General features: G+C 42.7%; 1 protein-coding gene across 1 annotated transcript in view; it reads right to left on the minus strand.

The window, feature by feature from the left end:
• The window catches only part of cntn2 (contactin 2), a 110,586-nt gene extending 88,766 nt beyond the window's left edge, over positions 1 to 21,820 (minus strand). Inside the window, exon 1 of the mRNA XM_085272768.1 lies at positions 21,576 to 21,820. The gene's annotated coding sequence lies outside the window, so the exon portion shown is untranslated. The remainder of the gene's footprint in view (positions 1 to 21,575) is intronic.
• Between the last annotated feature and the right edge of the window lie 1,463 nt (positions 21,821 to 23,283).

The following is a 23,283-nucleotide window of genomic DNA, read 5'->3' on the forward strand; positions in this document are numbered from 1 at the left end:
AAACTGATCAATGATCAGCTGATCGGCTTTTCTCTCTTGTTTGTTTATCGCCCACTTTGCGCCAGAAAGAGGAAACCAGCGGATGTCGCGCTAAACAACAGCAGCACGTTTAAGCTTGATCAGCTGTTGTTAGAATTTATTTAATATTAATTTCTAGTATCAGCTGATGTTTGCTGGAGCCACAGCTGTAAAGCTGCTGGTCATGATGTCTGTTTGGATATGTGGTGAGAGGGAAACATGAAGATGAAACCAGGAGATGTCCTTACTGAATCATCAGAGCTGTGATGGAGAAACAGGTTTACCTTTTAGGTGACATGAATGAGTTGAAGGGAAGTTATGAACTGTTTCTGAGAGACAAATAACACCAGGAGCCTTTTCTAAGCAGCTGACAGCTGGTAACTGTGCAGGGGCGGGTCTAGCAAAGCGTTGCCAGGGGGGCAGGTAGGGCATTAACAGGGAGAGGGGGGCACAAAGAAATACTTTTCTTTCTTATTCTCATTTAAAATGTCTAGCTTTTATTAAATAATTATCTGAAGCTTACAACCAAAGTTTTTATCTCATGTCAAATGTATAGAAATCACACATATACCAACAAGACTGTACATCACTGTCACCACAGTGTTTGTTTTTATTCAAAGGCTTTATGGCTTTAATACCTGGTGGGCTGAGTTAATCTGAGAAGGTGCATTAAAAAATAAATGACCAGGCCAGCAGTGCACATCGCAAATCAGCTCGCATAGACACATTAGCTGTGCCGCTTCTTAATGACGGTATCTTAGCTAACAACCCCAACTACCAGATTCAACTTGTAGTTGGCTAAAAATAACTTAGCCTACAGGTGAGAGGGACGTTGTTAGCTGGCATTCTGACACTTCAAATGCTTCAGGAGCTGTCCGCTCAGCGCAGCATCAGCACCACGGATACATCCGTAGACTTTTTCGGGACTTTCAGGTGTTTGGACCAATGTTTTATTTTCTGATCAAACCAGAAGCTTTAATGAGCAGCTGGATTTGTCTCACATTAACTGGCTGAGTTAATGCCAGTTAATGTAACATCGAAGCAGCTGGAATCCACAGCTGTGCGTGTTCATGGAGCTGCATTTTCACCTGCTGGACATCACTACCTGACAGGTTTAACTGGCTTCAGAACATTGCAGAGGCCTTATTGACAGTGTTTGGCTCCACATGTCTGTGTGAGCAGGTTTTCTCTCACATGAGTCCTCAGGTAGCCTCTGAATGCTGGACACTCGGAGACCACAGATCACATTAACATGTCTGTCTCTGTATTAACAAACATGCCATATTGGCCCAGTTTATTTTTCTTATCATTGTTGTGAGGAGACCATAAATAGCATTTGTATTTTCTGTTGTACAGTTCATTTGCTGTTATGGATAAAAAGTCTTTTTTTGTTTCAAACGTTAGATCTTTAGCTGGGAAAACATTTTAATTAATGATTTAATCACTGAGCACAGCCTTGATTTTATGTTTTTAACTGAAACTTGGTTGGACCAAAGTAACAGTGGAGCTGTTCTCATCGAGACGACCCCTCCTAACTACAGTTTTATCAGTGAGGTCAGGGCGAGCAGGAGAGGAGGAGGGGTTGCTGTCTTATTTAATGAATCATTTCAATGTAAGCAGCTATCTCCTGGAAGTTTTCAGTCTTTTGAATATGTGGCTTTACAGCTGAAGGCCCCATCCAAAGTTGTGTTTCTTAATGTTTACAGGCCTCCCAAATACTGCACAGACTTTTTTAATGACCTCAGTGAACTGCTGTCTGTGATCTGTGTTGATTTCGACTGTGTAATTATTGCTGGGGATTTTAACATTCATGTGGACAACCCTCAGGACAAAGGGACTAAAGACCTGAGTAACACTCTGGGCAACTTTGGGCTGACTCAGCATGTAACAGAGGCCACACATAATAGAGGACACACTCTCGACCTACTGATCTCCAAAGGCCTGAGCATTTCAAAGGTTACTGTGTCTGATGTGGGCCTGTCTGATCATTACGGTGTTTTCTTTGAAAGTAAAATCTCAGCCCACACAAATATATCAACAACAGTGATCACAAAACGGTGTGATCCCTCAGGTCATCTGGATCCGGTCTTTTATCAGTTCCCAGAGTCAGAACCAGACACGGAGAAGCTGCATTCAGCTTTTATGCTCCTTATATCTGGAACAAACTCCCAGAAAGCCTCAGATCAGCTGAAACACTCAGTTTATTTAAATCCAGGTTGAAGACTCACCTGTTCTCAGCTGCATTTGAATAAAGCACCAAATCCACACTTTTAAGCTTAAATTTCAAAACTTACACTAACTACTGATTTTATCTATTTCTGATTTTATCTGTTTGATTTTATATACTGTTTTGTTTGTTTGTTTGTTTGTTTGTTAAGTGGGTTTAGAGCTCTGGGTAGCTCCCCAGCTGGGTCCAGACTGGGTCTAGAGAGTATTTTAAATTCAGGGAATTTAAAATAGAAAGTAGCTCGTCCACAGAAGGACTGGTAGCTCCCCTTACGATAAGGGTTCAGATCGCGCGAACAGGTGTGAAATGTGTGTGTTTAGTTAGTTTGTTTGTTTGCTTGTTTTAATCAATTTTAAATCATGCTTTTTATTTGTTTTTGTTTCTAATGTCTCTGTAAAGCACTTTGAATCACCTTGTTGTTGAATTGTGCTATACAAATAAATTTGCCTTGCCTTGCCTTGCCTTGCCTATAACTGAACACAGTAGTGCAATTTTTAACCAGGTCTTCCCATTAAACAAATGTCAGTCCTAGTTTTACTGGATCTCAGTGCAGCATTTGATACAGTTGACCACAACATATTACTCAAACGACTGGAGAACTGGGCAGGTCTTTCAGGAACTGTACTAAACTGGTTCAAAACATACTTAGAAAACAGGAAATACTTTGTATCAATAGGTAACTTCACATCTGAGCAGACAAGTATCACATGTGGAGTTCCCCAAGGTTCCATCTTGGGACCCCTTCTGTTTAACATTTACATGCTCCCACTGGCACAGATTATAAACAACAACAAAATAAACTATCACAGCTATGCAGATGACACACAAATATATATCACAATGTCACCAGGAGACCGAGGCCCTGTACAGGCTCTTGGTAAATGCATTGAGGAAATTAATAACTGGCTGTGTCACAATTTTCTCCAGCTAAACAAAAACAAAACGGAGGTAATAGTCTTTGGCGCCAAAGAAAAACGATTACAGGTCACCAGAGAACTTCAATCTATACATCTAAAAACCACAAACCAGGCGAGAAATTTGGGTGTAGTGATGGATGCAGACCTAAACTTAGAAAAACACATTAAGACAATAACAAAATCAGCTTACTATCACCTCAAGAATATATCAAGGATAAAAGATCTGATGTCTCAACAGGACCTGGAAAAACTAGTCCATGCATTCATCTTTAGTAGGCTTGATTACTGTAACAGCATCTTTACAGGTCTACCTAAAAATCAGTCAGACAACTACAGCTCATTCAGAACTCTGCTGCTCGAGTCCTCACTAAGACCAAAAAAGTGGACCACATCAGTCCAGCTCTGAGGTCCTTACACTGGCTGCCTGTCCGTCAGAGGATAGACTTTAAAGTTCTGATGCTGGCCTATAAAGCTCTGAATGGTTTAGGACCAAAATACATCAGTGACCTCCTGACCCAGTATGAACCTTCCAGATCCCTCAGGTCATCTGGATCCGGTCTTTTATCAGTTCCCAGAGTCAGAACCAGACACGGAGAAGCTGCATTCAGCTTTTATGCTCCTTATATCTGGAACAAACTCCCAGAAAGCCTCAGATCAGCTGAAACACTCAGTTTATTTAAATCCAGGTTGAAGACTCACCTGTTCTCAGCTGCATTTGAATAAAGCACCAAATCCACACTTTAAGCTTAAATTTCAAAACTTACATTTAACTACTGATTTTATCTGTTTTGATTTTATATACTGTTTTGTTTGTTTGTTAGTTTGTTTTAATCAATTTTAAATCATGCTTTTTATTTGTTTTTGTTTCTAATGTCTCTGTAAAGCACTTTGAATCACCTTGTTGTTGAATTGTGCTATACAAATAAACTTGCCTTGCCTTGTCTTAAAAGGGGAAAGCAGTGCTCTACTCACTGTTCTCACTTACTAGTGAGAACTTGGGCTATCTAGACAGGACCAACTTCACACCCGATCAGATCTGCACACTGTTAGACCTCTGCCTCACCACTACATATTTCAAATACAACGAAGGCTTTTACAGACAAAAACATGGCTGTGCCATGGGCTCCCCCGTATCACCTATTGTAGCAACCTTTACATGAAGGAAGTGGAAAGGAAGGCTCTTGGCTCTTTTAAAGTAAGAGTACCCAGCCACTGGTACAGATATGTGGACGACACCTGGGTCAAAATCAAGACACAAGAAGTGGAATCCTTCACTGCGCACATTAACGCTGTGGATAAGAACATCAAGTTCACCAGGGAAGACACAAAGGACGACTGTTTGCCTTTCCTGGACTGCGCTGTGCACATTGAAGAGAACGGCAACCTCAACATCGAAGTTTACCGGAAGCCCACACACACGGACCAGTACCTCCTCTTTGACTCCCATCACCCTTTGGAACACAAACTTGGAGTAATTAGGACCCTACACCACCGGGCACAACATGTTCCCTCTAATCCTGAAGGAAAAAGAAGGAACACACACATGTAAAGGAAGCACTCAAAACGTGCGGCTATCCTAAATGGGCGTTCTTAAAGTCAGCAAAGAGGCACAGAAAAGAAGATCAGACACCAGCGAGGGAGGACAGACGCAACAACATTGTCATCCCCTATGTAGCCGGTGTATCAGAGAAACTCAGGAGAGTTTTCTCCAAGCATGACATCCCGGTGTACTTCAGACCCAGCAACACGCTCAGACAGAAACTGGTTCACCCGAAAGACAAAACGCCAAAACACAAACTTAACAATGTGGTGTATGCTGTACAGTGCAGCGAGGAATGCTCAGACCTCTACATTGGAGAGACCAAACAGCCACTTCACAAGCGCATGGCACAACACAGAAGAGCCACCTCCACAGGACAAGACTCAGCAGTCCATCTGCATCTAAAGGTCAAAGGTCACTCTTTCGAGGATGCCAATGTTCACATTTTGGACAGAGAGGACTGATGGTTTGAAAGAGGAGTGAAAGAAGCCATCTATGTCCACTGTGAGCGACCATCTTTGAACAGAGGCGGGGGTTTACGACACCAACTCTCTGCCATCTATAATCCAGTTTTGAGATCCCTTCCCAGACACCTTAACGCCCACTCACATCCTGGGCCATCTGACCTCAGGAATTCGCATGATAAGGTGGGGCCAGGTTTCACAATGAACACACCCGAAACTCTGGCTGATTGGGACCCACACCCAGTTTCACACCTTGGCTCAGGTGATTAGAGGATCATCAAGGGGTCCTTTTGTCCCTCTGTGGGGGGAAACTCCCACTAGGTTTATATCTGGGACTCTCCACCATTTGACCTTAGAACTGAAGAAGCTTCTCGGATGAGAGGTGAAACGTCTTCAAGCAACTTAAAGAAGTCCAGACTAGGGATGGGTATTATTTAGGTTTTATTCGATACCAGTGCCAAACCGGTACTTTTGAAACGGTGCTCGAACCGGTGCTTAAACAATGGAAAAAACACAAACTTTGTCCAAAAACCTCTCATGTTTAGCTGTTTTCCACTTTTTCTTTGGTCATTTTAGTCTTTTTGGCCAGGGTGAAGGGAGTATCTGCCATCAAACAAGCTTTAATATTTATATTAATAAATGTAAAAGCAACTGAGATAGTATTTTATATAATTTCACTTTTAATCGGAAAAATGAATGAAATGAATGAATGAAAACCTTAAAATGAATATGGTCTAGTACACCCCTTGCCCCCCTTTAGACTCACCCTGTCCGTGTCCATGTAAAACAGGACAGCTGCCCTCAGCCTTCAGTAAGCTGTATATTTAAACCATTCTGGTCTCAGACTGAGTTAACAGTTCCTCTGCGTATTTTAAACACCTTCTGGAGGCTTACTGCAGATTGTTGGCTGTGTAAAACAAATGGTGGTGAATGTAGCAGCTACAAAGTTCACTTTTCTTCACGTCAGAGTTTGTCGATCAGGTGCTTTGATTTTTGTAAAGTTTTAATGGTGATCACAAGAACTGTGCTGCTGTTTTAGAGGCTATTTTCTTTCACTCAGCCTGAGCTCACCATCACAGTGACGGCTCCGCCTCTTTGCGCTTTACGGTGTGTAACAGATACTGGTTCCAAGAGTGCAAAGCTGCAAAAGTGAGTGAGCTATCTGGAGCAAGTACAAACTGATATTAATCTTTAATGGGGCTGTCAAAATTGAGAGCAAACAAAAAACTGCTGTACAATGCCGTCCGCCATCTTAGTTGAATTGGTCACATGACTACATCATATGACTAAAATGCGTCAAACAAAAGCCCCCGTTTTTCACAGTCCACACTGCGATGCAAAAATGGTGTTTTCAAATGTATCCACTTTGGCGAGTGTTTTCAAAACACTCAGTTTTCCTTGACGAAAAATGGCCAAAACGGAGAGAAAAAGATGCGTTTTCAAACGAAAATGTATTAGTGTGGACATTAGTCGCAAATGTTCTATACATGATCGCATTTGCATTGTTAAAATTGCACGCTACAGAGCGTGCACTACAGAAGCATCGAAGCAAAAAAGTTGTGTAGAGAATATTTTAAAATCCAATTATTCAAAGTATGAATGATTGCAGCCCTAGCTTCAATTAACAGTTACACAATCTGTCCAACATTGCTTATCATGTTAATGTTATGAGTGATTGCATAAATATCCGTCGCAATGAATTGAGGGACAATTTTTTTCTCCCTCACTTTTCCTAAAAGATGGCCCAGTTTATTCTATGCTACAGGAAGCAATAAATGAAGCACAGCGGGGTGGCTGTAGCTCAGGAGGTAGAGCAGGTCACCTACTGATCGGAAGCTTGGTGGTTCGACCCCTGGCTCCTCCTTCCTAAACAAAAGCGGCTACGGGAATGTACAGTGTCATGTCTAATGTCATTACAAAAATGTGGTAGCACTGTTTTCTGCCTTATTGAGTGATGAAAATATTGGACAACATGGATGAGTGGTTACAGCAGATGATGGCTATATGGCCTTAATTCTAGTCTTGTGTTATGGAGGTTTTTTTCAAATAAAAAATGTAGGTATTGAGGAGACCTTATGTCTCCAACAATTACAGGTGCTCTTTTTAGACGCACCCAATTCTACAAATATCATTACTAACTTTAGAGTCTAAATTGTGTTTTTCGTCACAATCTCATTATGATGACAGCATTACATGAGGACCCGCTTGTTTACCTGATGATCTTTCCATATAGTTTAATTATACAGTCCATCTCCTCAGCACTCAGTCAAGAGGCCTCCCAGATGAGTGAGGGCAGCTTTAGAGGAGGAGTCAATATGCACATCAGTATATACACTATCTCATAAGAGTGAGTGACCTCTCAGATTTTTGTAAATATTTTAATGTATCCTTTCAAGGGACATCACTGAAGATGTGACACTTTGGTACAATGTAAAGTAGTCAGTGTGCAGCTTGTATACTGTAAATTTGATGTCCCCTCAAAATAACTCAACATACAGCTGTTAATGTCTAAACCACTGGCAACAAAAGTCAGTCCACCCCTGAGTGAAAATGTCCAAATTGTGCCCAGTTAGCCATTTCCCTCCCTGGTGTCATGTGACACGTCAGTGTTACAAGGTCTCAGGTACTGAACTGCAGCACGGTGACCAAGACCATACAGCAGTTTAACAGGACAGGTTCCACTCAGAACAAACCTCGCCATGATCCACCAAAGAAGCTGAGTGCATGTGCTCAGCGTCATATCCAGAGGTGGTCTTTTAAAAATAGACGTATGATTGCTGCTGGCACTGGGGAGCTACAGTTAATTGAGGGAACCATGAATGCCAACATGTACTGAAGCAGAGCATGATCCCCTCCTTTCAGAAACTGGGCCACAGGACAGGTTCCAACATGATAACAACCCCGGGCCTTCTCTTGTAAATAGTCACTGAAGCCGAAGGGGTGAGCTTCCCTGTTGTTTTCTGTATAGTTTCCTCCTGTTATTCAGTTAGGGAGTTAGGCGTAGCATTTGTCTTTTGTTTGTTCTTTTCATCACGTAGGGTTTAGTGCGCATGCGCCAACCAGCGTGCAGCCTGTTACAGTCGCTCCTGCTTTTCTCTTAGTTTAGCTTTTTTTTCTTACGTATTCTTTTTTTTTCTGACTTGTATTTTCCTCCGTTTTCTATCTCTTACTCAATCATGTGGATTGAGAGAGTTTTTGTTCTTCTGGTGGCCGTGGAACTCTTACTTTTATCAAGGAACGGGACCGCGGCACATCTCCTACACGCACGGACTGTTTACTCCAGAGATCAGCTGATCGCCCTGATGCCGGCCGGTTCGCTGGCCAGGCCCGCAGAAGTACCAGCTGAAATTTGGAGGAAAACACATCGGGGATGCAGAGGTCAAGGACAGAAGAGAAGAAAAAAGGTGACAGTGAGACAGCGGAGGCTCGAAGCGAGGAGGAGGTTTAAACCGTGTCTGCCGTCTATCGTGATGGGTAATGTGCGATCGTTGGCAATTAAAATCGACGAGCTCTCAGCACTGGTACGGAGTCAGAGGGAATACCGAGAGTGTAGCCTGATGCGTTTCACCGAATCATGGCTGCACCAGGACATTCCCGATGAGAATGCTTCCGTGGAAGGCTTCCACACTGTTCGGGCGGACAGGGACAGCATCGCTAGCGGTAAGCGTAAAGGAGGTGGGCTTGCTGTTTTAGTTAACAACCGGTGGTGTAACCCTGCCAACATAACAATCAAAGAAAGGATTTGTTGCCCGGACACTGAACTGTGTGCTGTTGGACTCAGGCCGTATTATTTACCCAGGGAATTCTCTCACGTCATCTTGGTGGCTGTCTATGTTCCCCCCTCTGCTAACCCCACAGCTGCATGTGACACTATCCACTCTGCCATAGCTCGGCTACAGACTCAGCACCCGAGTGCCTTTATTGTGATCTCGGGTGACTTCAACCATGTATCACTGGACAATACACTACCAACATTCAAACAATATGTGGACTGTCCCACCAGGGGAGAGAAAACTTTAGACTTACTGTATGCTAACGTCAAGGATGCATACAGCTCCTCCTCCCTCCCCCCACTTGGTAGGTCAGATCATAACCTGATTCACCTCACCCCCCGCTATGTGCCAATTGTGAGGAGGGAACCTGTGACCACCAGGACTGTTAGGAGGTGGTCAGAGGAGGCAATAGCGGAACTACAGGGCTGTTTCGAGGTGACCGACTGGGAAACACTCTGTGAGCCTCACGCCGAGGACATCAATGGGCTTACTGAGTGTATCACAGACTACATAACTTTCTGCACCGACTCCATTGTTCCAGCTCAGACTGTTCATTGTTACCCAAATAACAAGCCGTGGGTGACTAAGGACATCAAAGCCCTCCTCAACAACAAGAAGAGGGCTTTCAGAGGGGGCAACAAAGAGGAGGTGAGGAAGATCCAGGTGTTACTAAAGGACAAGATCAGAGAGGCTAAGGACAATTACAGGAGGAAGCTGGAGTGGAAACTCCAGCAGAACAGCATGAGAGAGGTGTGGAGGGGCATGAAGACCATCACTGGATTCAGGCCAAACAACAGCAGGGGAGCTGAGGGAGGTGAGAATAGAGCCAATGAGTTGAATCTGTTTTTCAATAGATTCGACACCACAGTGTCTGCTCCCACCCCCACAACCTCACCTGCAGTCAGCCTGGAATCCAGAGCCACACCACTGTGCCAGCCTCTCTCTTCACATGTTGCCTCCTGTGAGATTCCTGACACCCCTCCCCCACCCATCACCTTCACTCAATACCAGGTTGAGATGCAAATGAGGAGACTTCACTCAGGCAAGTCTGCTGGACCAGACGGAGTGAGTCCCCTTGTCCTCAAGGCCTGTGCCCCCCAGCTGTGTGGAGTCTTTCATAAACTGTTTATGCTGAGTCTGAGTCTGCAGAGGGTCCCGGTGATGTGGAAGACATCATGCCTCGTCCCTGTACCAAAGACGCCTCGTCCCAGTGGCCCCCAGGATTACAGGCCCGTGGCATTGACCTCCCACATCATGAAGACCCTGGAAAGGCTCATCCTGGACCAGCTGTGACCCATAGTAAGACCACACCTGGATCCCCTTCAGTTCGCTTATCAGCCTCGTCTCGGAACAGAGGACGCCATCATCTACCTGCTCAATCGTGTCTACAACCATCTGGACCAGCTGGCGACCACTGTGAGGGTCATGTTTTTTGACTTTTCCAGTGCTTTCAACACCATCAGGCCGACCCTCCTGGGTGATAAGTTAGCAGCGATGCAGGTGGATGCTTCTCTGGTGTCCTGGATTGTTGATTACCTGACAGGAAGACCACAATATGTACGTCTCCCACAGTGTGTGTCTGACAAGGTGATCAGCAACACAGGGGCACCACAGGGGACTGTCCTCTCCCCCTTCCTCTTCACCCTCTACACCACAGACTTCAGCCACTGCACGGAGACCTGCCATCTTCAGAAGTTTTCTGATGACTCTGCGGTGGTTGGATGCATCAGCAGGGATGATGAGACAGAGTACCGGGCTGTGGTCGACTCCTTTGTCACGTGGTGTGAGCAGAATCATCTGCAGCTCAACGTGGCAAAGACCAAGGAACTGATCGTGGACTTCAGGAAGACCAGGAAACACTTGACCCCTGTTTCAATTCAGGGGGTCAGTGTTGACATTGTGGAGGACTATAAATACCTTGGAGTACACATTGACAATAAACTGGACTGGGCTAAATACACCACAGCACTTTACAGGAAGGGCCAGAGTCGTCTCTATTTTTTGAGGCGACTGAGGTCCTTCAACATCTGCCAGAAAATGCTGAGGATTTTCTATGAGTCTGTGGTGGCCAGTGCGATCCTCTATGCTGTTGCATGCTGGGGGAGCAGGCTGAGGGTCGCAGATGCCAACAGACTTAACCCTTTAAGACCTACCATAGAACCAAGTCCGCCAGAGCTTATATTATATTTTTACATGCTGTGGAGCCATTTTTGGGAGCATTTCAAGTTGCTATACATCAATACAACCATTATAGCCCAGATTTTAATAATATGTATTCATTAAGTGCATAGTAATTACATAAATTGCAAAAAAGTGCAATAAACTACAAAAAAATTTAAAATCGTTTTTGTTTTTTTAACATATATTTCTAGTTAGAGAAATTTAAGAGGCTTATCCCTCAAAACTGTAAATACAAAAAAGTTGCACAAAATAGTTTCCCACCACAGGAAATTTATTTTGAGTGTCTTCATAGTTTTATTTTTGAAATACACCAATTTTTATACACTGCAGGAAAAACGAAAATAAATATTATACTGCAAATTTGCAAAAAAGCAGCATATGCATCAAAATAAACTATTTCCAGCAGTGCAATATGAGTCCTAAGCATCCCAGAAACGACACAGAAAGTCATAAAGTCAAAGATAACTTTTAAAAAGAGCAGTATAGGCCCTGAGGCCCTGATCGCAAAAAAGACTACATTTCCGCGAAAATGACGTCACTTCCGGTTTCGGCCAGGTAATGGCGGAAATGCAAAAGTTCGCGCTGACGTCTATTCCAACGTAGGAAGTGTTATGAACAGCTGATCGGACCGGCAAAGCGTGTTTCTGGAATATTATGTTTCTGTTCCTGCAAGCGCTTTTTATGCAGTTTTTGCAAAGCTTTATGTGGAAGGAAACCGTGACCTAGGACAAGCTGATGGCACAATATGTAAGTACAACTCCTCCGGTTTCATATGCAAAAAAATTTTTTGCGCTAGCTTACGTGGTTGCAGAGCTACCGGGATTTAAAAATAGTTACGCATAACAGAGCATGCCCGCTCCGATCGGTTCTAAAGGGTTAATAAACTAATCCGTAAGGCCAGCAATGTTGTGGGGATGGAGCTGGACTCCCTCAAGGTGGTGTCGGAGAGGCGGATGCTGTCCAAGATAAAGACAATGTTGGATAACACCTCCCACCCACTCCATGACATGTTGGTCAGCCACAGGAGCTCGTTCAGTGAGAGACTGAGATTACCGAAAAGCACCACTGAACGACACAGGAAATCTTTCCTGCCTGTGGCCATCTCCCTGTACAACGCATCCACTTAACACACTGTTTGCTGCTACAACTACACATGTTTCTTTTCCAAATATTTATTTATAAGTGACTTATGTATGTATGTATGTATATATATGTATATATTGTACTATTCTTAGTTAGCGTATTGTCTGTCTTGTCTTAATGTTGGTTTAAAATGGAGCACTGTAACAAAAAATAATTTCCCCCAGGGATCAATAAAGTATTCTGATTCTGATTCTGATTTAGGTAGCACCTCCTTGACTGATTAAGCTGGTTTTGTTTGTTATTTTGGCCTTTGTTCACCCCGGAGTCACGCTTCAGTTTAGACCAGGGGTCGGCAACCTTTCTGATGGCGAGTGCCATTTAAAATTTCCTCAGAGGTCAGTGTGCCATATGATTGCATTAGCAATAAATTTAATAACGCTCTATATGAACAACAACAACAAAAAATCAGCCCGGGCATTTTGACGAGAGACCAGCCCCCCAGGTATTAAAGCCATAAAGCCTTTGAATGAAAACGCTGCTGTGACAGTGATGTACAGTCTTGTTGGTATATGTGTGATTTCTATACATTTGACATCAGATAAAAACTTTGGTTGTAAGATTCAGATAATTATTTATTAAAAGTGAGACATTTTAAATGAGAATAAGAAAGAAAAGTATTTCTTTGTGCCCCCCTCTCCCTTTTAATGCCCTACCTGCCCCCCTGGCAACACTTTGCTAGACCCGCCCCTGCACAGTTACCAGCTGTCAGCTACCTAAAAAAGGATCCTGGTGTTATTTGTCTCTCAGAAACAGGTCATAACTTCAACTCATCCATGTCACCTAAAAGGTAAACCTGTTTCTCCATCACCTGTTCAGCTCTGATGATTCAGTAAGGACATCTCCTGGTTTCATCTTCATGTTTCCCTCTCACCACATATCCAAACCATCCTGACCAGCAGCTTTACAGCTGTGGCTCCAGCAAACATCAGCTGATACTAGAAATTAATATTAAATAAATTCTAACAACAGCTGATCAAGCTTAAACGTGCTGCTGTTGTTTAGCGCGACATCCGCTGGTTTCCTCTTTCTGGCGCAAAGTGAGCGATAAACAAACAAGAGAGAAAAGACGATCAGCTGATCATTGATCAGTTTCAGGATTGACGTAACAACAGGAGAGGGAGGGGAGAGAATGAGAGGAGAAGAGGCAGCTGTGCAGCAAAGACACAGAATAACTCCAGCTTTGTGCCTTTTCCATTCTAGCTGAAGGACAAACTGTGTTCCTTCTCAGCTCAACATGAAACGCGTAATATTTTCTCTGAATGCGAGACGATTCTGTCTTTTTACAGGACATTTGGCAACTCTACTAACTAACCTTATGAATAAAACAAAGTTCACTATCAGTAACATCATAGCACCACCCAGCTGTATAGAAACTGCTAGCAATAACATATAACATGCTAGCTAGCAACGAAAATAAACTCCACCTAAACTTGGTTCATATCTGACCCAGAGAGACTGCAGGTCATAACTTCTTACCTGAAGTTCAGTTCACCTGACGCTCGGACCGGCGGCCGCCTCGGGTCTCTGCTCCTCCACCTGCTGGCCTCCACCACTTGTTACTGAATCTGAGGAAGCTCCACCACAGCCACCATCAAACAGCTGAGTTATTTTTACACACCGGCCAGCATCTGGCCGATCCACCACCTTTCATTGTTTATACCGTTACAAAAAAAATAAAATAAAATCATCGGCCCACCGTGCAAGTGCCCGGTGGGCCGATGGCCAGTCCAGCTATGGTCGTGTCATCAGTTAACCCTTCGCGTGCCAACTGTGGCACGCGTGCCTAGGGTTGTCGACCCCTGGTTTAGACAACAAACCACTGTTTCACTAAGAAATCGTTTTCCCCTGTGTATGGTTTTGGGGACCAGGGCGGGGTCACTTCCTTTTTTTCTAACTCTTATGTTGCGTACCAGTATCCCTAGATTGGGGCGTAACACACATGAATATTGCTGTGTAGTATCACACAGCAATATTCCCCACCTCACAACAAAACTTTATAAATTGTAGTTTAAATATAATTTTTTAAACAAAAACTGGAGTGAAAATATACACATGAGAAAAGCTTCACCGCCGTGATGGATTTTTAACTTTAAGAAGCAGTTTGTTATGGCTTTAATAAGTGCATGGTGCTTTTTGAAGTTTTACCATCGTTTACAAGTATTTGCAGACAAATATGGAAACTACAGACAACCGTAGCAATCTGTTAGCAACCAAAGGAATCACAAGGATGTTTTTGCATAGCACCTTACTTGCAACCAACTTCCAGAGCAAAACTGTAAATATCATGCAGGATGTGCCCAACAGGTGCAGTGTCACATGATAGTTATTACTATAATGCAAGTCAAATGAAACAGCAATGTTTCAAACAGCTTGACAAATACCAGCACAAACTGTTCTCTATAGTGCAGTGGCTGTCTTTAGTGTGTCTTTAACTGTCAGATATGGAAACTCCTACATCCCCTCGTTCTCGACTTCATTCGCCTGTGATTGATTTTATTAATCAATGGCATTCACTAACACCGTTTTAACAGACAGGGAGAGATGGGGTTGCTGGTTATCTACAGATGGGAAGCTCTTATTTCATCATTAAGAAGTGATGAGATTTTCAATATAATGCACAACAGCCAAACAATAAGCACTGAAATGAGAAACACAAAAATGCCTCATTTCAACGTTTTCCTAAAGTTGGGGAAAATACAAGGCCGAGGACTATTTATATACCACTGATCTGTAAATACTTTGATTCATGGAAAGGGGACCGTGTAACATCACAGCCAGACACAGATATTTGAGCAGGGTTTGGAAGTTGTTGGCCTTACGTGTGGGATCAGGGACCCATTTAAATGGTCGTCTCATGTGTGATAAAGAATCTGTTGCAATGGTAATGATAATCTGGGCCAGCTGTCTGAAAGGGTTATTTTGGGCCTCAGAATGACTGTAGCGATTCATCAGAGATGTGCAGAGCGCTGAAGGAGAGTTTAAAAGATGCAAGTGGTTCACAGTTTACTGCATTTTAAAATGAAATCCATACATTATTAGTAAAACTAATGTTAAGAGTAGTGCTGTCAGTGTTAGTCGTTAAAATGACGTTAACGCCATAAACGCGTTAACGCAGCAAATCTCCGTAAGGGAGTTAGCCAGGATCGCCCCGTGCTTGGGGCTGCATGGCGTCAACGCGTTAGCGCGGTTAGCTCGTTAATGTGTTAGCGCTGTGCAGCCCCATTCACGGTGCGATCTGCGTCATTTTAACGAGATTAACGCTGACAGCACTAGTTAAGACATTTAAGTAATACATTTTGTGTTTATTTGCTGTAGCTTTTTTAAACTCTCCTTCAGCGCTCAAAACTGACCTCAGAACAGCAACGTTATGTCTACGTTAAGTATTGGTGAACCACAAGGGTCATCAAGTTCACCGTTCGCCGACAGTCATGGGATGGTCAGTCTTCACTGCAGATGTGTTAGTTTCTGTTAGCCTGTTAGGTTAACACTACAGGCCCAAATTGTGTGTTCTAGCAAAAGTAAACTGACAGACTTTTTGTTCTTTCCCAACATCAGTCAGGATTCAGAAAACAACGCAGCACAATAACTGCTGCTGTTAAAGTGGTTAATGACATCGTTGATTCAATGGACTGCAAAACCTCCTGTGCTGCTCTTTTTCTTGACTTGACCATGCTATTTTATTACATAGACTAAACAATATTGGTCTATCTGTAAATGCTGTAAGTTGGTTTTCAAATTACTTGTCAGCAAGAAACCAGTGTGTCCATGCTGCTGGGTCTTCTTCCTCTTTTCTCCCAGTATCCAAAGGAGCTCCGCAGGGCTCCATATTAGAGCCATTGCTATTTCCTCTTTACATAAACAACCTTTGTGATAATTTGTCAAATGCAGCATTTCATCTTTATGCAGATGATACAATTATTTATTGTTCATCTCCTTCAGTAGCACAAACCCTGCAGTTTCTGCAGTCTGCCTTTGATGTCGTTCAGTCCCATTTAACTCAACTTAAGTTGGTGTTAAATGCAGAGAGATCCAAGTTCATGTTATTCTCAAATGGCAAAGAGTTGTTAGCTACGTCTCCTAAGATTAAAACAATTCAAGGAACTGAAATTGAAATGGTCACATCCTACAAGTATCTAGGGATCATTATAGATCAGAATTTGTCATTTAAGACTCACATCCAAAGGCTTGTGTTGAAGTTAAAACTAAAACTAGGTTACTTTTTTAGAAACCAATCCTGTTTCTCCCTCCAAGTGAGAAAACATTTGATTCGTGCAACCTTTTTACCTTTATTGGATTATGGTGACCTGCTTTTTATGAATGCACCTGCCCACTACCTAAAGAGGTTGGATACTGTGGACCATTGTGCTTTACGTTTTATTACTGGCTATGGAAGTCGTGTACATCATTGTTCTTTGTCTGCTGCTGCTAAATGTCCATCTTTGCATATTCGCAGACTCTCCCATTGGTTGATCTTTATTTATAAATCTCTCCTTGGGCTGGTTCCATCTTATTTATGTGTTTATATGTGTAAAAACCACAACCAATACAACCTTCATTCGCACAAAATCATACAATTGATTGTCCCAAAAATCAGAACAGTATTGGGGAAAAGGCTTTTAAATACGCTGCCACTGCTTCCTGGAATAATCTGCAGGAGGAACTGAAATTATCAGAACTGGTTACCTTGGGAGAGTTTAAGTCTGTCTTAAAGGAACGAGAGAACAGGGCCCTGTGCTTCGTACGTCGCTTACTACATCCAAGATCAAATGACACATCCAAGACCAAATCATCGCGCTAACTCTGAGCTCGCTATTCCGGTTCCCCGAACACACCTGTTGTTGACGATTAGTACAGCTGGATGAAGTAATGTGAGATCACTGGGTGGCCCAACAGGGGCTACGCATCGATAGTAGAAACATTGATCGGCAACCCTTTGATTGGTCGGCGAAAATGTCGAAGGAGCGTGCTCGGTATTTTTCGGCAGCAGAGCAAGAACTCTTGAGTGAGGGATTTCAGGAGTTTCAGAGTTTAATTAAAACGCAAGGGAACACTGCAAAGGCTGCAAAAGCAAGGAGAGAGGGCTGGCAGGAAGTTGCTGACAAATTAAACTCGTAAGTAATTCAATAATAACAATAATAATGGAGTGGATTTATATAGCGCTTTCCAAGGCACCCAAAGCGCTTTACAATGCCACTATTCATTCACTCTCACATTCACACACTGGTGGAGGCAGCTACGGTTGTAGCCACAGCTGCCCTGGGGCAGACTGACAGAAGCCAGGCTGCCATATTGCGCCATCGGCCCCTCTGGCCAACACCAGTAGGCGGTAGGGTAGATTTATCATATCACACCATATTATCCAATATTATATTACATTATATTATATTATAATATGTTATATTATATCCCCTTTCACATTAGAGCCACAACAGGACCCACTAGAACATGGGAACAAGTATAAGTGAAATATAAGAATATTCTACAGAATGGTAATATTTATCACTTATATTGCTTTTAGTCTCTTGGAAAGAGACCCTGGAATAATCTGTTTGTTTATAAAAGCAACCAAGAAAATGGCAGAGCAAAAAAAGACAGGTGGTGGTCCTGCACCCCCTCGTCAACAAGTTGGTTAAGTGAATAATACCCTCACGGGAAAATCGATATCTCTCTATGAGCACACTGTCGCGCTGAGCTAAAGGATCCTGTCTGTCCCGCAATATACGCTGAATTCTGAGGACTCTCCTTATCAATCTTGCACCTTCCGCAATGGGTGGCTCGCGTATACGGACAGGACATGGCTGCAACAGGCTTCCCAAATCCACCTTCGCTTTTATAGCCGTGGTCTCTCATCTTGATTACACGAAGTAATTTACAATTACTACTCTGAAATATGAATTACATCTGTAATAATCACATACATGTAATAGAATGTTAATTGTACATTTCCCTTTTTTAGGAAATGACCTGTATGTATCTGTGTGACATCAATAAATGGATCAGGTGCTGCATTATCTTTAGTTACATTGATGTTATTTATTTATGGTGAAACAGTGGTGGAATATCGCTGTTGCTTTCGTATGAATGACGCGGGCATACCTGCGTGGCCGCGATCTAATCCTGTTTACATAAAGTAAGCCTGCTCCCGAGCAGGTTTACGCTTACGGATCTGTTGCTATGACAGCAAGTCCCGGATGGGCTTCGGGGAACCGAACGATCCAGGATCACGCGAAATCGTCAACAATCTAATCCAGCTAACCTACTTAGCGAGGTACGAAGAACGGGCCCCAGCTCTTTTACTCAGTGTGATTGTTTTTAATGTACTCTTAATTTGATCTGTTATTGTATATTTTACACATGTTGGTGTGGGATACTGTATTTGTTTTAAATCTTATATACCTATGTGGTATGTGACTTTTGTTGCCATGATGCCAGGTCTCTCTTGAAAATGAGATTTTTAATCTCAATGAGATTTTTTACCTGGATAAATAAAAGACTAATTAGAGCGCTCCGCTCTCGCTCTGCAGGCCTACTTGTTGTTCCTAGAGTATTTAAAAGTAGAATGGGAGGGAGAGCCTTCAGTTTTCAGGCCCCTCTTCTGTGGAACCAGCTTCCAGTTTGGATTCGGGAGACAGACACTATCTCTACTTTTAAGATTAGGCTTAAAACTTTCCTTTTTTCTAAAGCATATAGTTAGGGCTGGACCAGGTGACCCTGAATCCTCCCTTAGTTATGCTGCAATAGACGTAGGCTGCCGGGGGATTCCCATGATGCATTGAGTTTTTCCTTTCCAGTCACCTTTCTCACTCACTATGTATTAATAGACCTCTCTGCATTGAATCATATCTGTTATTAATCTCTGTCTCTCTTCCACAGCATGTCTTTATCCTGTCTTCCTTCTCTCACCCCAACCGGTCGCAGCAGATGGCCGCCCCTCCCTGAGCCTGGTTCTGCCGGAGGTTTCTTCCTGTTAAAAGGGAGTTTTTCCTTCCCACTGTCGCCAAAGTGCTTGCTCATAGGGGGTCATATGATTGTTGGGTTTTTCTCTGTATCTATGAAGCGCCTTGAGGCGACTTTTGTTGTGATTTGGCGCTATATAAATAAAATTGAATTGAATTGAATTGAATTAATGATAATAATAGCTGCAGACGTCCTGTACAGGGGTAACTGTACGGGACAGCCTAGCTGTAACTGACTAGGTCTGCGGACAATCCTAACATCCTCTCATGATGCGACCAACTAGCAGCCCTCACAGTTAGCTGCAACCAACAGCCACGCTCGCCCCTGATCCTTGCACTTGATAAAATGGCTAGGTCATACTTTAGCGGTCAGGAAAAGAAGTCCTGGAGATCTGTTTACAGGATTAGAACAGCCAGGAACCATAAAAGATGCATACACGGTTTAATCTTTACCAGTTCACAGGATTAAAAAGGAAACGATTAAATGCAGGTAGGATTTTTTTTATTTAAACAATTTAGCAGGGACAAAGCAAATATCTGAACCAAATAATATGACTCATAAGATCAAATCACATAAATCCTATAAATTCTCAACTAACCAGTTCTGTGCTAATGCTTCTTGTCTACTACTGGACTTGAATTAGTTAGAGTTTACGCCCATGCCTGCAGCACAACAGTCTCCCGGTCGTGCCTGAAGAAGTGAAAACGTGGAAACAGAGACTCAGTACAAAGTCGAGCAACTTCATCAAGGCCTCATTCCAACACAGCAGGATGAGAAAAGACTTTTAGGTCGTAGGTTTATCTTCCAGGACTCCAGCTGTGAACTTTTCTTCAAGAACAACTCATTTTACACATAAACATCACAGCCACGCTGATCTCAAATGGACCTGACCAACGCAACTACGAGATAAAGGTGCAAACTTACAGTTCTAACAGTTCCGTCCTGTAACTGTAAAATATAAGCTTTCTGTTAATTCACAGAAAATGTGAATGACTGAAAAAACCTCTGTCATTATTGTAACTGAGTGATGGATGACTGATACCTCCTGTTCATGATGCTACTGCATTTCTCTCATTCAAAATCATTACTGATCATTTTCATTTATTCTCTTATAATTACCATGCTCACCTCATACGGCTGCATCCTGAGCCTTTTATGCAGACGGACTCAGGTGGATGAGGTTTATTTATATGTGTTTAATAAGTATTCATTTGTTTGGTGTTTGAAAATAGCCGTGTTAGTTATCTTATTATAAACAGTAAACATGAACAACAAGAACATGATGATAAATTTATATTTTTTACACATCAGCATAGTAAAAAGTGCCACAGTAATAAAACAACACATGTAAGATGTGTAGGCCTGTGCCACTGTACAGGCGTCCCTCTGACACCGAGTACCAGAGAAATACTTCCTTAGACACTTTAGTTTGTGAACTTATAGCCATAAATTACAGCTGAAAGATTAAGGTAAGGTATAAAACAAGTTTTCAGCAGGTCTTCAAAACCAAGCACCGATTCGGCCAACTTGATTGGCTGAAGAAACTTATTCCAAAGTGCGGCTGCCTCTTTTTAAAACAAGAGCGTCCAACAGTTAAAAAAGACTCAGAGCAGATGATCAGAGGAACTGAATGCTGGAGGAAGGTCTCAGTAGCTGATATATGTGGGAGCCGGTCATGTAGGGATTCATGTTATTAATTACATTTCACAATGAATTTCACTTGCAGCCGCTGAAGAGATAAAAGAATAGGCGTGTTGTGTAAGCAGCCTGAGGAGGACTGATACATGTGCAAAGTGATTTTTGTAATGGTTCATGGATTCAAATTTCAAATGCTGTTCAAAAGTTCCAGATTCTTAGCAGATGCCTTTATAGTGGTGGGAAGAGCGCGATGTAATGGCTGACCATCATTAGAGAGCCTGGGAGCCACAGGAACCTCGGTTTTCTTGGATGGGATTTCGGGAGATTACTGGGCTGTTTTTCTGCTCCTCATGCCCACCCTACTCACTCTGTTTGGAACCGAAAGATCGAGCTGCTTCAGTGTCCCCAGGAGGCTGAGCCGCTACACGAATATGTGTCCTGCATGGATGCAACCCCAAAGCAGCAACAATAAGAAGATGATCTCTGACATATACAGATCTTATCTGATTCTGCGACCCCTCGGTTAATGCAGGACGCTTCATTATTTCATACAGGCAGAGATTTCCGGTTGAAATGTAGCTAATAACGCACAGCACACTACATGTTGGCGTTATGAGTCAGTGTAAAGGAAGAACACATGTGACAGATGTGTGAACACCACCAGATCAAATGTTAGTGCTGCTGCCAGTGAGGAAGCAGAGGCGTCGCTGTGTTTACCTCGCCGAGATGCGGACACTTTCTCTCCGGCACTGAGACGCAGCCGCGGATCGTGATGCTGCTCTGCGTCCTCAGTCCTCCCTGTCTGCCGTCCGTCTGCTCTCCTCTTCTGCGTTATCAAACGCTGGTACTGCGATGATGGGCCAGCCTCCAGCCCTCCCTGTCTTACTCCTGCTCGAATTTCTTCCTCCTCACAATGTCTTGCCTTTCTTTCGATCACCTTCTGGTCACTTCTCGCTACTGTCAAGTCTGCAGAAATACGGCAGCAACACTTCCGGTCCCCACAGCCGATAGATTTGATCTACTAACCCGGGACAACAACTTACATATTTACTGCCAAAGAACATAAGATACGTATTTTTCACAACAGAATCATTCCACTTGATGTCAGTTTGACTCAGGTGCTACTAACACTAACTACCTGCATAAATATGTTTTTCTTCTGCTATTTTTTTCAGCATACCGAGACAGTAAGAAAAACATTTCCACCGTTTTTCTTTTAGCGATAGTTGGCCATGATGTGAAAGCAGGAACTGAGTGCTTTATAGTCTAGGTGAAGAAAAGGTTTCAGTGTTGGTCAGTGTGCAATAGAGTTGTTAAGCTTCATATTTTGTGATGGGTCTCCCTCATACGTTACAATTTACCCTAAGCTGTGTTATAACTAACCACAGCAATGAGGCAGGTTGAAACAGCTGAACTCCTTGTGTTTGATACCAATTCATTCAAGTAAAAACATTGTCACTTCCGCTGGAGAAATATTGTCTCATCTGATAAATCTCATAAATAAACTAAATATATGTGTATATATATATCATATTTCAGACAAGCACAAACGTACATGGTGAACAGTTAAAAGCTGTGCCTCAGTAATACTGGTGCGTTTGACCTACATTATTTATTAGTTAATGTATTTTATTTTTTAATTTAGTGTGAAACGTGACACCAAACGTACAACAGGACACAGGGTGGAGACAAGGCGATGACAAGACAAAATAAAATACGCATATTTACATATTTCATCAAACTTTGTGAAATATATTCTTGAAATATATAAATTAGAACAAAAATATCAAAATGAAGATTTTGACTTTTGTCTTCATATGTGCTGTATTTGATTTATAGCCACTATGATCCTCGCATATTTTTTTTAACTTTATTTGAAATTATAAAGCGAACAGTCAGTCATTCCAGTTCATTTAAAGCAAGTACAGCAAAACTAATGGCGTCAGACGGCTGGCCAAAAACTCTTATTTTGAAGACAAATTCAAGCTACTTCCGGTACTATTCGCTCTCTCGGTCCGTGAGCTTGACGCAGCTTCGCCATCTGTCAGATACAAAGGCGGCATTTTTTCTTTCCCTTTTGTTGCGGCGCTAGGCCGCCTACCAATGAAGCAGAGCGGCGGCAGGTGTTAGCGCCCATCCTCCCACCACACCCCGTTTCCCCGGGGACGAGGGGGAGAGAGGAAGCCCCCGAACAAGCCCCAGAACTGTATGTCGATACAGGGCTGATGTCATGCATACACACATGCATGACATCAGCCCTCTATCTGGCTTTTGGCAACAAACGTTTAAAGAGGTTAGCATTTAGTAGTTCTGTACTAAACATTTCTATTAAAATGTAATTAGTAATGTTGTTTAAGCTTCTGTTCGTTGCTGACCAAACACAACGGCTAATTATTAGCAGTAATATAGATAACAAGTCAATAAG

This window comes from Mchenga conophoros, linkage group LG5 (genome assembly GCF_057382185.1).
Source record: "Mchenga conophoros isolate Kocher_MC1m ecotype Shallow Benthic linkage group LG5, M_conophoros_male_GT1.1, whole genome shotgun sequence".
Lineage (NCBI taxonomy): Eukaryota > Metazoa > Chordata > Actinopteri > Cichliformes > Cichlidae > Mchenga > Mchenga conophoros.